The sequence below is a fragment of the Rattus norvegicus genome, chromosome 2 (assembly GCF_021556685.1).
Source record: "Rattus norvegicus strain SHRSP/BbbUtx chromosome 2, alternate assembly SHRSP_T2T, whole genome shotgun sequence".
Taxonomy (NCBI): domain Eukaryota; kingdom Metazoa; phylum Chordata; class Mammalia; order Rodentia; family Muridae; genus Rattus; species Rattus norvegicus.
In genome coordinates this window covers 210,321,162-210,337,511 of record NC_141535.1, presented here as the reverse complement: position 1 = coordinate 210,337,511, position 16,350 = coordinate 210,321,162, and the positions used below count along the sequence as shown (strand labels likewise).

Here is a 16,350-nt window from a genome sequence, read left to right as displayed (position 1 = left end):
TGAATGGCACTTAAGCAGTCTCTGTATCTCTTCTAGATACAGACTTCTTCTAGAAGAAGGCACCAGCGGATAGTATTCAACTTCTTCTCCTTGACCATTGGAGTTCACTTCAGATTTTCTGAAAAGAAAGCTATGCATTCAGGTGTCACTGACAGATCTGTTTAAGAAGAAATAGAGCTGAGCATGATTTTATTTACTTAAATACACCATAAAGCTCAATTTTGCACAGGCTGACATTCTGGAGATAGATTTCTCTAACTCATAATGGAAATTCAAATACAGAACAAAATATTTAAAGTGAGAAAACATGTGATCTCTCACCTGCAGACATTTTCTCTTGTGCTGAGCTAAGCTGTTCAACAACTGTCTGGATGCGAGAAAAATTTGAATAGATATCTCAAGAAATGCTCACAATACTGTGCAAAATTCAGAGAAACAAATCAAAGGACTGATTTAGTCTTGAACTTTTCCATCTGTTAGAATATGATGGTTTGTACGGCAGTAAGGAATGAATTTGTGGATCCCATAATTTTAACACAATGATATGGCTCTTACTTGTGGCAGAACCTTGCCCTAATAAATAAAGATTTCAAGGGGCCAATCACTGGGTGAGTAGGCGGAACTTCCGGTTCAGAGAGGAAGAGGGGAAGCAGGGAGAAAGATAGAGCAGCCCGAGATGAGAATGGAGGCCAAAATATAAGTAAGCTAGCAGAGGCCCCTGGTTCAGATGGCGGATCCGCTGGAACCCGCTACCAGAGGATTTATAATTTAGAAGAGTTTACAGATTAGGATGCTAGTTGCTGAGCCCAGCAAGTTTATGAGGTGTGTTTTTTGTTTTTGTTTTTTTCCTTCGCTTGGCGACTCTGTGGGGTTCCAGAGAGAAAGGTAAGGTGGCAAAGCATGGGTTGGCAAGAAGTGCACCCCTACCAGCCGTGGGAATTTGGAAGCATGGGGCTGTCATGGGAACTTAGCGAGTGAGCTCCGGGTCAGAGAGTCTTCCGGACTGAGAACAGGCCAGTCTGCCCGCCGGTGCCTTCCGGTGGTAGCATGGAATTCATATTAATTTTTATTTCACGCTACACTCATTTCAGGCCAGTGTCGGCCTCTGTTCCACACAGACTTGTGGGAACTCAGACTAATGGAAACTAGTCCTCGCATTGCACCTTCTAAAGCACGTGGCTGCTTCTGTCACTGCGGCAGGAGAAGGGAACTAGGAAATTGTGTTGACTATGTTTGTTTCTATACTACAGTAGCGGCATGAGGCTCTACTTTCTTTAACATCAATATTACAACACTGAATGTTCATTCCCTGGGATTGTTGTCTCAGCCACTGCGGTCTTTATGCATGGGCCACCATCCCCGACCACCATGCTGAGACTTGGATGTTGCAAGAATGAAACTTACTGGGACATCAAAATTGGCTGGTTCATTTGTTTAACCTTTAATGTTGGTGATCTGACTAAGGTTTCTGGCCCTTTCTGTAGATCTGAGAATATTCTCTCCTTAAAATTACACTAAAACCTTTTTTTTGTTATACAACCTACCTATCATTCTTTAGAAATAAAGTGTTTGCTCATCTCTGCCCTCACAATGGCATGGCTGGTAGAGCATAACAGCCATACTTCTTTCTGAAATTCTACCTAAGGTTCGAAGATGGCTTGAATGTGGACTACAAATTCACATGTCTAAGTTTGGTCCTTATGTAATGCTGTTGAACATACAGTGTTTTTAGACATAGGACTTTGCAGGGGACTTGCTGTCCCCAGAAAGAACGGATAGAGTTTGGGGAATCTTGAATAGTTTCTATGACCTCATTTCTTTGGAAAAGAGCAAGCCTTGTCTCATTAGTCTCTTGCCCCTGCCTTCCCGTGTGATCTCTCTCTTTTGTGCCTGCTCCTACTACATTCCCATCTGCCACAACATCATAGGATTGGTCAGAACTGAGCCAATGTTGAAACTGTGCCTGCGGATCTACAGAATCGTGAGCTAAATACATCTATTTTATTCATAAAGTATCCAGTCTCAGTGATTCCATTATAGTAACAGAAACCATACTAGTGCAGGCCTATAATGTATAATGGAAGGGCAGAAAGGAGCAAGGTTTTCTCTGTCATCGCTCTGTACATCCCTGACTATGAAAAGATATAAATGAAAAGGTGAGTACTTCCTCCATGAGATTCATGCCACTATCCAATCACTAGACCTCTCTTTCCAGGCTACTCATTGCTACTCCCATAGTTCCAAGTTGGGTAAGCCTGAGGAGTACTTTCCTCCTCCAGTTGTGTGCTTAGCATCTCCCAATACTATAAATGCTCGTGAGAAGGGATGGAATATCTGGTCAATACCAACTTAATATCTTTATAGTCTATAACTGAACTACATGGTGTCTTCAGAAATAGAATCTTATCATCAAGTTCTAGAGGGTAATTGATAGCACTGGGAAAATAACCTATAATATTAGAAGGTCTATGGGAACTCACTGGCTAAAAAGTTCAAAAGAAATAACCCATTCCTTTTGTTTGTTACTCTTATCTAGTAGAAGCACTGTAGCCCTGCTATAAGGTAACTCCAATATATATGTATATATTGTATATGTATATATATATATATATATATATATATATTCCATATGACTTTTGAAAGGGGCATTTAGTATTATTAAAACCTCTCTGTGTTCTGTGCTCTATCCTGCCCTCCCATGACTCCAATTTGATCATTCCTGATCCATAATCCTCTTCTAACCCTTTAAACCAGAGCAGTCTATCTCCTCTCTCTTAAAGCCCCTCCCCATGACCTTTTAGTAATTTCACAACTTCTGTGGGTCCCAGTACCATGCATGCCGTCCTCCAGTACTATGAAAGCTATCCAATAGGGATAAAGCTTCCAGGTCAGCATCAGCCTAATTTCTCCATGTTTTGTGACTTAAATATGGAGTAGCTTCAACAGTAGTGTCTTACTGTTATGTTCTAGAGATTAAATAAGAACAATGCAATAGCATGTACTTGTCAACAACTTAAAAAGGGTTAACTTGTTTCTGTTCCTGAGGTTTTTATTTACTAGCATGTAGTATATGGGTAAGTAATGCCCTAGTAATAGTACTGTTGCCTAGTAAGAGTATTATTCCTGTTACAAAAAAATTTCATTCAACATACATATAACATGAAAATGTTAACACACACACATAAATTCTAAAAAGTTTATATGGTAGTAGATATCCATATAGCTTTTTCAAAAGGCCTTCAGGATTATTCCTCCCATACCCCTTCCTCTGTTTTGTCCTCCCATGTCCCATCCCATAGCTTCTGGGAGAGGAAAAGTCAGTTTTTTTAAGAGTGTAACCCCCAGGTAGTGCAACCAAGCTTTAGAGGATGGCTCTGCATACAATAGTATTTGAGTGGCACAAATTAGACTCAATAAAGAAAGACAGAGAAACTGAGACAGAGAAACACGGAGAGAAATGGTTGGGGGAGACAGAGACAGAGGAGCAAGTTGGGTTCATAGGGAGTTTGTAGGAAGTGTCTCTGGGAAGACTTGAGGGAGGGGGTCAATATGATCAAAGCACACTGTATAATATTCTCAAATAATTAATAAAATGTTTTTAATTGTTTAACATCTGACTAATTTCAAATTACACATTGCAATATGTTGGGGAATTAGCTTTAAAAACACATTGTCTGAATTGATACATTTCAAAGGCCTGAAATGAATGGCAATTGTATAAATAACTGTTTCTATTTAAATAAATGGTACATTCTGTAACACTTTAAAAGAAAATATTTGAAAACTTATTTTTTTAAACTTGAAGGACCTCTCTAGACAATGGAATTTTTTCTTAATGTAAATTTATCCCAGTGGGAATTCCCTGAAAATTCCTCCTGGTGGCTGGAACATGTTTTGCTGAACATGTTCACTTTTTCCCCCCAGAAACTCTTAAAACAGATGTTAAAAAAAAAGTCTGGCTGGAAAAAGAAATTAAAATTCACCCTCAAACAACTCATGGATCCTTTATTCTCCAGATTCCTTTATGTTTCTTCTCTTTACTACTTAAGATTTTCTAAAAAATTCTTTTCAAAAAGAATCATTAGGAGACACGGATACCTCATGCAAAAGAGCAGAACGTGGAATTGCTCTCTTCAGGAAGCCCCAATTTGTGTAGAAACTACCCAAGTTAAAAAAGAAAAAAAAAAGTGAAACGAATTCATCTCCAAGAACAGGCGTTGACCTTTCTGATGCTGTTCTGTCACAGATGTTCCTTCAAGCTGTGAATGCTGGTATTGATTATTATGAGAGCATGGTACTCAATATAGGTCAGTGGCATGATTTGTTGTCACATCAGAAATAAATGACTTGCTGGACAGGGTTTGAGGGAGGTAGAATGGGTTGCAGAAGCTCTCATGCTGGGATGCCCATGAGGTGCTGAGTCTGGAGAACAGATAAAACAAAGAAGTCAGGAGACTAGACAAGGGTCAGGGACGTCAGACGGCATGGAGTCAGAGAGGCAGGAAAGCGGTACAGCATCTGGTCAGCGCACAGAGGAGACTGCAGAAGCATCCGGAGATGCTGTAATCTGTCTCGCTAACATACTCATAGGGGGAAGCTAGGGGTTCAAATCTATCAGGAAACTAAGCCCAGGAGCATCACACAGCAGACTCTTAGTCAAGGTAGAGATGTTAGTTGGGAGGTGGGGGGTGGACAGTGACCTCATAGCTCCAGTCCGTTCCTTGTCTCCTATAAACTTCTATTTGTTTGCTACAATTAAAGCCATGAGCTTGTTTACATTCAAGCAGCCCTATTTAGGGAAAATGACAGGAGATGGGAAGTCAGCCACTTTGCATCTGCGTTACAACACATCATAACATTGCAACTAACCACAGTCAGTTAGCTTCGTTGGGTCATGATTTTCTTTATCTGTGCAGTGAGGACATCCAAGCTCTTCTCTGCACTTAAGATACCAAGAGCTCCAACTGTTCTGAGTTACCCACTTTACATGTCTGGAAGGTGAGAGCAAATTTTATCTGTTGGCACTTGAATTTGCATCGTGTCCACTTCCTGAACGCTTGCTCGTGTTTGGATGACAAGAATAACAAATGCAGCAGATTCATTTGGGGATTTGGTGGGAATATCATTATGAAATCTCTAGGTCTTATCAAAGCCAGCCATGACAACTGCTCCTACACCTTCCTGTTGGACTCATTTACCAATGAACATATTTTTTAATAGAAAACAAGAACATTTTAATTGCCTCTGCTACATGCTTCTATTTTGTTTTATGTGTGTGCTCACAGCCAGACCCTGGTGGATAATGTTAAAAGATGGATATTTTTTTCCCTGGGCATTTTTCCCTTTTTGTGTAAATTATATAACAATTGCTTTGGGGACTGTGTATTTGGACTAGCCATGAAATAATCAAAATTGCAATGCCGTCTGGTGGCAACATTGGAGTCTTCGAATTAGTGGCTATATTAACCACTCACCGTTCCAGGCGTCCCACTCCTAGCTGGGTCTAATAGTCTTGGTCATTGGGGGAATGCATTCTTTTTGGTTGGTTTGAGGGCTTTTCAAAATAATATTTTGGATGTGACTGGCTCTATCCCTCACAACTATCTCTTCCTTCTGTCTAATGCTCTCCAAATAATGGTGAGAAAGTGAATTATTTTGTATTTCCTACTACAGAAGAACAATTCTGTTGTTACGTCCTGTAACTGCATTTGCCAAATTATATTTCAGTGCTTCTTACCCATATTTACATAGTCTTTGGTATGTTTATGATATACTTGACACAGAGGTCTTACAAACCACCAGCTCACAAAAGATCTCTTCAAAATTACCCGCAAACACAACGCTGCATCCACTTAAACAACAACCATCTTTGACTTCTGTCTTGGCTGGTTTTCTAGGTTTTAAATGAAATTTCAGCTACCATAGGTTCTAGATTTCAGTTCAGTTTTACTAGTGTCTCTGTTTCTCTGAGTATGTCTCTGTCTGTATCTCTTTCTCCCTCATATTTTTTTTTCCAGAGGTGAGGACCGAACCCATGACCTTACGCTTGCTAGGCAAGTGCTCTACCACTGAGCTAAATCCCCAACCCCTTTCTCCCTCATCTTAATTGCTTTAGATCTATCACGTTAACATTTCAAACCCAACCGTTTTATGACTGTGCAATATTTTCAGAATATATTATGCTAATAGGACTAATTAATTCCCTGGGAAACTTTCCCAGAGACAGTGATAGGGAACTTGATAAAGACACCAGCTCTCCATGGTGAGCAGATCCCTTCCCTTGCAAATCTGATGCCTGCACTGCTGTCACTACCACAAGACTTGAGTGTGTGAATCCTGCCTCTGATTTTTACTAATGATAAAGTACTATGTCATTTAGCTTTAGTTCAAAAGTCAACCAAACAATAACTACTCCAAAAACTATTAATGAGTCGATGAGCAAAAGCCTAATAATTTGTGGTCCAAAGCATAACCATGATCTTAATTCCATTTTGTCCTCAAGCCTTTTCAGTTCCCCCACCTTCTCTTTCTCTTCTGTATGCAAACCAGAATTTCCCAAGTTCCCATCCCATCTGGACACATAATCCACAGGATTTGGACATTCCTGGAAAGGCGTTCTATGGTTTTATGATCTATTGATCACAGCAATATCCGATATAACCAATTGAAAACTAATATTCCCCCGTCTTTTTCTCTCTGTACTATTTTCTGCTGTTTTGTTTTTAATTCTTGCCTTTTTATTTTTATTTTATATATAGTTGTGCTGGGTATTAAACACAAGGTTCTGAGAAAGCTAAGCAAGTGCTTTACCCCTGAGTTACACCTGCAGCTTCGCTCTGGATAATTTTACTATGAAACAATCCATACATTTATAGTGCAGGTTAACTTTAAAAGTATTACACCATTTTCATGATACATTATTTTCTAAAGATTTATTTATATTTTTAATTATTTAGGTAACTGTGTGTGTATGTGTGGATCTATGCATGCTCAAGCAGGTTTCCTCAGAAATCATATCTATCTACTTCCCCTGGATCTGTTGTTACAGGTGGTTGTGAGCCACTGGGCATACGGGCGTTGGGAAGCAAACTCAGGTCCTCTACAAGAGCACTACTCACTCTTAACCTGTAAATCATTGTCTCCAGATCCACATGATATAATGGTATATAATTATAAGCTATAGAAATTGATCGTCACTTAGTCAAAATAGCACTGTCATATTTGCAAGAAAATGTATCAATATCATCAAGCACTAAAAATGCCCTTTGGAGCATATAACAATACCAGCATACCTCCTCACTGCTCAGAGGATTTTCCCCATGACTACAGTTTCTTTTCACTGAAAGATTTCTCCCTTTCTCTGGCTACATAGAGGTCCCTAAAAAGATGATTTGTGCACAGGATAGAGATAACTTCACTATCTCATTGAAATAAACAAGTTAAAGAGACAGCATTTTCTACCACATATCATATAATGCCAACATGTTCAGGTATCTTGCCATTACCCAGTACAGAAGCTACCTTATGGGATTCATGATTAACCCTTAAGTTATCTCTTGTAAAATTAGAAAACTAAGCCCACCATAAGCAGATTGGTACCAGAGCCAGTCAGGAATGAAGGCCCTCACAAGATTGCCCTTAGAAGAGGTCTCTACCTCTGAGCTGGCAGAAATCACCTAGAACCTTCATTTTTTATTCAAATAGATTCTTCGGGTTGGTATTTATTTATTTGTTTGTTTGTTTGTTTATGACATAATACTATAGTTACATCAATTCATCCTTCCCTTTCCTTCCTCAAGACCCTCCTAGCTACCCCACCTACTTTCACATTCATTGCAAAATATAGAAGCCATTGCAGAAGAAGAAACAATAAAAATACAGAGTGGTGGAGCCCACCCTCAATGGATATTGCTACAAATCAAGACCCACATCTAAGGCATGGAGAAAATTGTGGAAAAGGAGACAGCATGACTATCAGAGCCAGAGGATTGGGTCATTTCCTTTTTTTTTCTTTTCTTTTTGGTTGTTTGGTTTGTTTTTGTTTTTGTTCTTAACTCTTATAAGGACAACATTTAATTGGAGCTGGTTTAGTGGTTCACAGGAACATGGCAGCATCCAGGCAGGCATGGTGCAGGCAGAAGCTGAGAGTTCCACCTCTTCATTTGAAGGCTGCTAGCAGAGTACTCACTTCCAAGCAGATGAGGATCTTAAAGGCCACTCCCATGGCCAAGCATATACAAACCATCACATTCCATTCCCTGGCCTCCATAGGCTTATTTAAACATGAGTCTATGGGGGTGGAGGCATATCTAGCCATAGCATAATAAAAAACACATTTAGTCCAACTTCCAAAGTCCCTGTTGTCTATAGCAATCTCAACAATGTTAAAAGTATAAAGTTCAAGGTCTCTTCTGAGATTCATCCAGTCACTTAACTGTAATCTCCAAAGCAAGACAGGAAACCAGCCTGGCAAACTCCAAACTCATCTCCATGTCTGATGTCAAAGTGGTCTTCAGATCTCCAACTCCTATTTCCTCCTTATTGAATGCAACAAACTTCTTTCTCATGGGATGGTTCCATACTAATGAGCAGCTTTCCTCAGTAGATAGCCCACAGCTCTGGCATCTCAAACATCTTGGGATCTCCAAGACAACTTCAATGTTTCAGCTTCTTGTTTCAATGTCTGGGATCCACATCTGATCTTCTAGGCTCCTCCAAAGAGTTGACATCATTTCTTCAGCTCTGCGCTCTGTAGCACTCTAAGCTCAGGTTGATCCATTCCACTGCTGCTGCTGTTCTTGGTGATCATCCCGTGGTACTGGCTTCTCCAATACACTGAGGTCTTCCGATGAAATTAAGCTTCATCAATAGCCTCTCATAGGCTCTCTTCATGGTGCCAAGCCTCAAACCCTTTGCATGACTCCTTCAGTCCTTCCTGTCAACTACAACTGAGGCTGCACCTTCACCAGTGGCCTTTCATGGCCTCTCACGATGTCAAATCTCAGCTGCTCTTCATGACTCCTTCATACCTTCAAAACCAGTACCACTTGGGTGACTCTTACACCTTACCAAGTACAGCTGCATGACAAGATACAACCTTGGCTAATCTCTGGGACACAGCTTCTTTGTGTTCTCAGAAAAACACTTCCCAGAAGATTTCACTTCAGTGATGCTGGTCTCTTCTTAGTCACCGCTAATTTCTAAGCTCCAGTTAACCAGTATCAGTTGTCCCAGTAGTTCCTTCTATTCTGGACTCTAAAGCCAGAGTCATAAATCTGAAGCTGTAGAGCTCTGCTGTTTGCAGGAGCTGTAACATGGCCCCCTTGTTCTTTTACGTTGTCACTAGCTTTCCGTTTTCCAGTTCCTTCACTCTAATTTTCTGTCTAATTTACCGCCTCTTGATAATGTTAAAAGTTACACACAGAGTCTCACCAACATCACTGCTTAAACAGAAGCTGAGCAAGGACCCAACAATAGATCTGCGAGAGTGTATAGGGAAAAGACCATGAGGGCTTAGCCCTACACAAAGAACTACAGCAACTGAGGAAATACTGAGAATAGGAAAAACCCTCTTCCCCAGGAAAGAGCATAGCAATTAGTTGTTCAATGCCAAATGATCAGCTCTAAGGTCATTCCTATTGTAATTTCTCTTTTTAAGCAGAGATAGGCTATCCCTTCTTACACAGTTCAGAGGTTTTCCTGGGAATGACTGTTCAGCCATGGTCTATATAACTACATCTCTCTGGAATTTAAAGGGACTCATCTGATGAGTTCTATTCTAGAGAACTGTAGTGGTTGTGATTTGAAGTGGTTAAGAAGCAAGCATGTGTCTGTCATCTTGTCTTTGTCCATCAACTAGATGGATGATAAGACCTCCCAAATGCTAGGAATGGCCAAAACAGATGGTGGATGAGCTCTGCATATCTCAATAATAAAGGGAAAGACTGGAAACCAGGATGGCACTGTAAGGATAATTAGGATTAATAATGTACTGCACTTTGTTCTTAAAGTCAGAGACGTGTAATGTGACATGTCCCATTAACTGTCAACTTGACACAGCTCAGAAGTAGCTGAGAAAGTCTCAGCTAAGCAACAGTCTTTATTATGTTGGTTGGTGGGCACATCTGTGTGTGTGACTGTCTTGAGTACCAGTTGATGCTAGAGGAGTCTAGTCCACTTCAGGCAGCACCATACCTAGGCAAATGGTCCTCCAGTGTAAAAGAATCCTACCTAAGCTTGAGCTAAGCCACTGAGCAAGAAAGCCAGAGGGCAAGCAATGTTTCTGCATGGTCTCTACTTTGAGTTCTTGCTTTGAGTCCCCGTCCTTACTTCTCTCAATGATGTGATCTAACTTGGAAGTATAAGCCAAATAAAGTCTTCCTTCCCCCAAGTTGCTTTTAGTCAGAGTGTTTTTATCACAGCAATAGAATGAAATGAAATTAGAATTACACTAATACATATGATTCCCTCCGATGTGTTTTAACACACTGTGAATCACGTACCCCAAAATTTATAACTGCCTTTAATACGTCTGACTTCACTTTTATTCTCCTTGCTCTCCTGAACTCATTTTCCCACCTGCTCTTTTGAAGTCAGCATTCTCTGGTGATCTAATGTACACCCCATTGCTTCTCTCTCATCAATATCCCTGCATCACTAAAACCCATTGTTGACTTCCATATTTTAACTCTTGCCTAATTTTTGCCATGTAGTCTCTGACATCTCAGACCTAATTTATCCAAAACTGAACTCAGTAGTTTTCTTCTTTCGTTTCTCCACCTCATTTTACCTTTTCTTGCATCCTCTGTGTCAGTAAAGAATACCATAATTCCTTTAGAAATAACAAGAGCACTACGCAGCCTCTTATTCCCTCATTTTCTATATTAGGGCATTACCAGTTCTGAAAACTTTCCTTCCTAAATAGCTTATGGATCCCCTCTCAGCCTCATTCTTCAGAACATTATTCTAGTTCAGGGCCATCATTTCTCATCTCGGCAGTTCCAAAGACTGCCTAGTAACATGGATTTGAAATCAGAACATTTTTCAAATCTAAATTCAGTTAGCTAATTCTTAGCTGTGAGATCCGGTTGAAGATAACTTGTCACTCTAAACTCATATGAAATAACAATCCTTTGTAAATGAGGCTGATACAGCAATGAAGAAAGTCAGACAGAAGAAGGAGATAGCAGACAGCCTGGCAGATGCCACGCCGTTAACTAATGTACCAGGACGCAGGTTTCAAATGTATTTCCATTTGCCCAAAGGGAATGGTCAGGATGCCAAATTGTGTCATTCTTTAACCATCTAATGTAAATTAAAAAGAAGAAATTGTATATGAAAAATAGACAGGAGTAAAATTTATAGAAACTAGAGTGATAAGGAACAAATTAAGTGTCTATAAATCCAGGCAGCAAAAGATAAGCTAAATGAATTTGTTTTTTTTTTTCAAAATTTTAGATGTTCTTTCCCCCTCCCTCCCTCCCCCAGTCCCTCCTCCCCCCCCCTCTCTCTCTCCACATGCATATGCAGGTTCCGAGGAGGTCAGAGGAAGACATCAGGAACTCCAGGAGCTGGAGTTACAGATGCTTGTAAGTCACCTGATATGGTTGATGGGATAGGAACTCCAGTGCTCTTAAAGTTGGAGCCATCTTTTGAGCCCTAATTTGCATTTTAAATAGCATTTCTTTTTAAAGTATATTTTAAATCTCATTATAGTTTCTTCTTCAGGATACTTTCCTCTAAAAGAAAAACCCTTTATTTTTTCTTATTTTCTCTTTATTAGATCAGCATATTAAAAATTCAAGTACTAAATTAGTGATTATCCAAATTTAACACAAATCATACTCACTGCATAATGGGCAACTCATTTGTTTACTTACAGGACATGCTTAACAGCTTTAAATAGGAAATTAAAATTAACTGAATCTTCTTTGCGAGAGAACACACTGTGAGGATATTTTAGTTCTCATTATCATCCATTCTTCATACCTCATCCCAGTAATACTTTCCCCACATCTTCCATTTCATCAACGTGATATGCTGAATAGACAATGAGTATGTTCAGAAGGAAAGAATGGTTAGCAAGAAAATTACTGAGGAGAGACAAAAAAAAAGTGACCTGTGTCTACCACTGGTCAGAGATTGTAGAAATGGATATTATAAACTTCACGTTTGATCCTCAAAACCATACTACTAGTAGTAGAAGTAGTAGTAGTAGTAGTAGTAGTAGTAGTAGTAGTAGTAGTAGAAGTAGCAGCAGCAGCAGCAGCAGCAGTAGTAGTAGTAGTAGTAGCAGCAGCAGCAGCAGCAGCAGCAGCAGCAGCAGTCACAAGAATAAGTAAGGTGTGATGAAGTACATGCTTTGAGTATATACCACATACCATGTGACATGGATAATTACTATTTTACAAAAAAAGACCTAGAGACAGTAAACTTAATCTCTTTACCTGAAGTCATTTAGAAAAGGTATTAGTTTGCTCGAGTTCCATCTACGTTTATCTGACACCAAATTCTACCAGCTTCCACTGTTCTGTGGCTCTTCAGACTATTAAAGGATTTGGAACACTGGGTGTTTCACAGATCTGCATCCTCCCAACATTGTATGTGAATATTTTTATAATGAAAGACACGGTAGAGCCTAACGTTTAGATCACCATTTCTAACCTTGCAGTGTGGAATCTACTCTGAAAGAAAACAAAAACAAACAAACAAAAAACAACCAGTCACAAACAACATCCTTGGTTGGTTCTTCATTCATCATGCCCTCCCTACTTGTTGAACAAGTATCCCTTAGTCACCTATAATCTAGTCTTCAGACCTTTTACAAAGTAAAATCTCGTTGTATGTCCATGCCATGGGGTGGGGTTGGGGGGTGGATATAAAAGTAACAGAAAATGAGTGGTTAGTAAATACATTTTTAAATCAGAATCTTTCTGAGACACTGATCTCATTAGTTCACCAGACAAACTTCTACTAAATCTATTCACAATTTAAAAAAAAATTACCCAGCTAGTAGTATTGAACTGTGCCTTAATTAGGGCAGCCAAGAATGTCTTGTATAATTAACTTGGATTTGTTTATAATTGTTTCCTTGTGGTTAGAGCTGTTTTCCTCTTATAAATGGGACAATGATGGTGGTAACACTAACCTTTGATTTCCACAGGAAAGCAACTAGGGGTAAACAGAAGCTAGGCAGTTTTAGGAACACAAAACCGAAGGATGTGAAATATTGAATCTCTTTCTGTGCTTCAGTTTTGCCTCAGGAGGAAAGGGTTCCCTGACCTTTAGCATAACCCTCAGAACTACAAACATCTCAGCTCTTCATCATCCTGCTGAGTAAAACCATCCCTTCACTTTTGGGAAGTGAAATAATGCCTTCTCTAACTGAGGGTTGTGCCCTCTCCTCTCTAGAGAATTTGTTCATCTGGGTACTTGAATGGTTAGGACCATATCAACAATCTCCAATATGCTACTGAATTTGTCCAAGAAGAAATTCTACAAGAGCTCTGCATGGAAGGAGAGAAGTATGGTGTAAAGAAGAAGGACTAGGAAAGGAGAGTGATTTTTCAGTGCCCCCAGGGTACTACCATACTGTAAAGTTAATCACTAGCAGGCTAAATCATGTATTTCTACCATATATCTTCACTCCTATTATAAAAGCTCCCCAAATAGCCATCTGTATCTATCACTGTGATAACCATTCTCTTTCCTTCCCTTGTCTTCCTCATTGATACCAGAACACTTCTATACTGACTCCCAGTGGTATAACAAGATCTCCTGTGTTTGCTTTATACTTTATCAAAACTTTAATAAAGTCCCCATTAAGTTATTTTAATTACAATGAGAGTGTTATACCCATTCCTCACCGGAGTCTTAAGTTGCCAAGGTGACAGTCCAGATGACAGTGCACACAGTGTATATACTCATGTTTTCCCCTGTGAATCAGAAACCAGCAGGAAATATGGGATCTTCGGTTGTAAGGATTCAAGTACTCTGCTGAATAACGTCCAGTAGTCCTCAGTGTCACAGGGGCAGCGGGATAGAAACAGATACCCTAACTCTAAGAAACACGTGGCCAAGATGTGATGAGTAGGGTTTTTTTTTCCTGTAGATGATGATAACTGTGGGAGGTATAACATAAAAATTCAGAAGTTTGGACAGGCAAGATGGCTCAGTGGGTAAAGCTGCTTGGTCAAGCTTAATGGCCTTGAGCTCATTACTTGGAACCCCATAGTAAAAGGAAAGAACAGGCTTCCACAAGTTATCCTCTGACCTCTGCAAGCACAGGCACACACACACACACACACACACACACACACACACACACACGTCATAAAGAATAAAAATACAATATTTTAAATGTAGAGGCTCTGTAAATTCTTATCACATCCCTTTTGTGTGATGTTTCTTTGAGAGAAAGGTCAAAGGAAAAGAAGTAGACTGGAATGAAAGTGATAGAAATCTATTAAGGCATCCTCCTCTGATTTCAGCATGATGTGGGGCAATTGTTATGTACTTCTATGTACCTAGTTTCTTCCCTCCGGTATCCCACAGCCCAGCAGATAGAGAGATTGCTATAGAAAGAAAATTCATTTTTCTCTGTGTAAGAAAAGTAATCTCAAATGACTTTGTAGCAAGAGTAATCACGTAGGCAAGTCTAGAGGAAGCACATCTTGTTCATTAGCTGAAAAATAAGATTCCAGAAAAAGGAATAGCTGGGTCAAATAAGAAGAAAAATTTTAAAGGTCATTGAAATGTACAAAAATTATGAGCAGTTTGACACATTTTAAAAAGATTAGATTTATAATAATAGAAATAAGTCAAGCATAAGGGTCATGAAGGAGAATCTCTAAAGATGAGACCAGAAGGCTTAGAGATGACTAAAGAATAAGGGAGCAGTGACCTACCAGTGTCCTGTCAGCAACTATATCCAGACTTTATGGAAAATGAAGATTCTGTGACAAAACTTTAAGAGATTAAGGGAACTAAAATTGTCTTAAGGAATGTAATTTCAGGGGGCTCAAGAGATGATTCAAAGGACAACAGCACTTGCTGTGCAAATGTGAAGACCTAAATTTGAATCCCTAGCCATGTAAAAAGCCAATAGTCTTCAGACATACCTGTGAACACATTGTTGCAGGGTAGACTCAGGCAGACTCCATAGCTCACTGAAAAAAATTAGCTTGGGCTACATAAAACACAATCTCAGAGAAGTAAAAACTAATAGCAGTAATAATAATCCTCAAAATTAAACCATTATCTTATTAAATATTTAATGATGTAATGTTGAACCATTACTGTGGGAAATGAAAGACTGCCCCAAAAAGGATACAGCATGTTACCAATGGGTATTTCTGAGTTGAATAGATGATCAATAATCTCATTTCTACTGTATGATCTTAACTGCATTCTAGATAATTTTGATCACATATCAATTTCAAAAATTGTATGGAAAATCTGAATGCAAAAATGTATTACAAAGCTATAACAATTAAGGTGGTTTGAAAACAAAGCAAGTCAATTAGTCCCATGAAACAATATCTAGAAATAACTTACATGTTGTCTTTGAAAACTGACATAGTGTAACCAAGTAGTAATTTTCATTAATTCTTTTTTTTCTCTTCCTTTTTCTTTTGCTAAGACAGGCTGGCCTTCAAATCTTAGTCCTCATACCTCAACCTGCTAAGTGCTGGGATTACAGGAATGGGCACCAACTCCAAGCAAGAATGGGTTTTTAAATAAAATGTTATAGAATAATTGTGTGTTCATATGAAGAAAGTGTCTAACTAAAGCTTCCTTATACTAAACAAAAAGCCAGTAGCTGATGGGAATGGATATAAATGGAAGATTAAAAGACAAATATTTCTAGAAGATAATTTAGGAGAATATTTTCATGACTTAAGGGAAGGCAAAGATTTGTTAAGCAGAAAGAAGAATACATTAATCTTGGGGATCAAATTAAATTATATTCAAATTAAGAATGTTCATTTATCAACTATATCAAAATTAGACTGAAAATTCATTTAATAAGAATTAAAGAAGCTACTTCCAAAACATATATTCAACAAAGAACTAATACTAGAATATGTAACTATAGAGAGTGTACTATTTTTATAACTATTTTAAAACATGATAATCAAGTGGTAAAATGGACCAAACATTCATCTCTAAATAAAAGCATACAAATCGTAGAAGACATAAAAGATTCTTCATTTTATCAGTTACCAAGGAAACACAAGCTAAATGTCCTTTAGGCACCCTTTTAATATAAGGGATTGTTGTGGAGAACATAGCTGTGGTAAAAAGTTCATCTAGTGTACACAAGGCCATAGGCTGGATCCCCAAGACATG

The 16,350-nt window shown here is 38.9% G+C and overlaps 1 long non-coding RNA gene across 4 annotated transcripts; it reads left to right on the top strand.

Moving 5' to 3' along the window:
* The first annotated feature begins 632 nt into the window (after positions 1-632).
* LOC120100933 (uncharacterized) lies at positions 633-15,765 on the top strand. 4 transcript variants are annotated; one of them, XR_015672482.1, is made up of 5 exons: positions 633-885; positions 1,929-2,156; positions 4,917-4,998; positions 11,458-11,588; positions 15,645-15,756. It is a non-coding gene; the product is annotated as an uncharacterized LOC120100933 (long non-coding RNA). The 4 variants fall into 4 exon arrangements; XR_015672486.1 differs by lacking the exon at positions 1,929-2,156; XR_015672483.1 differs by lacking the exon at positions 4,917-4,998 and having other exon boundaries at positions 11,488-11,588; positions 15,645-15,755.
* Positions 15,766-16,350: the final 585 nt, after the last annotated feature.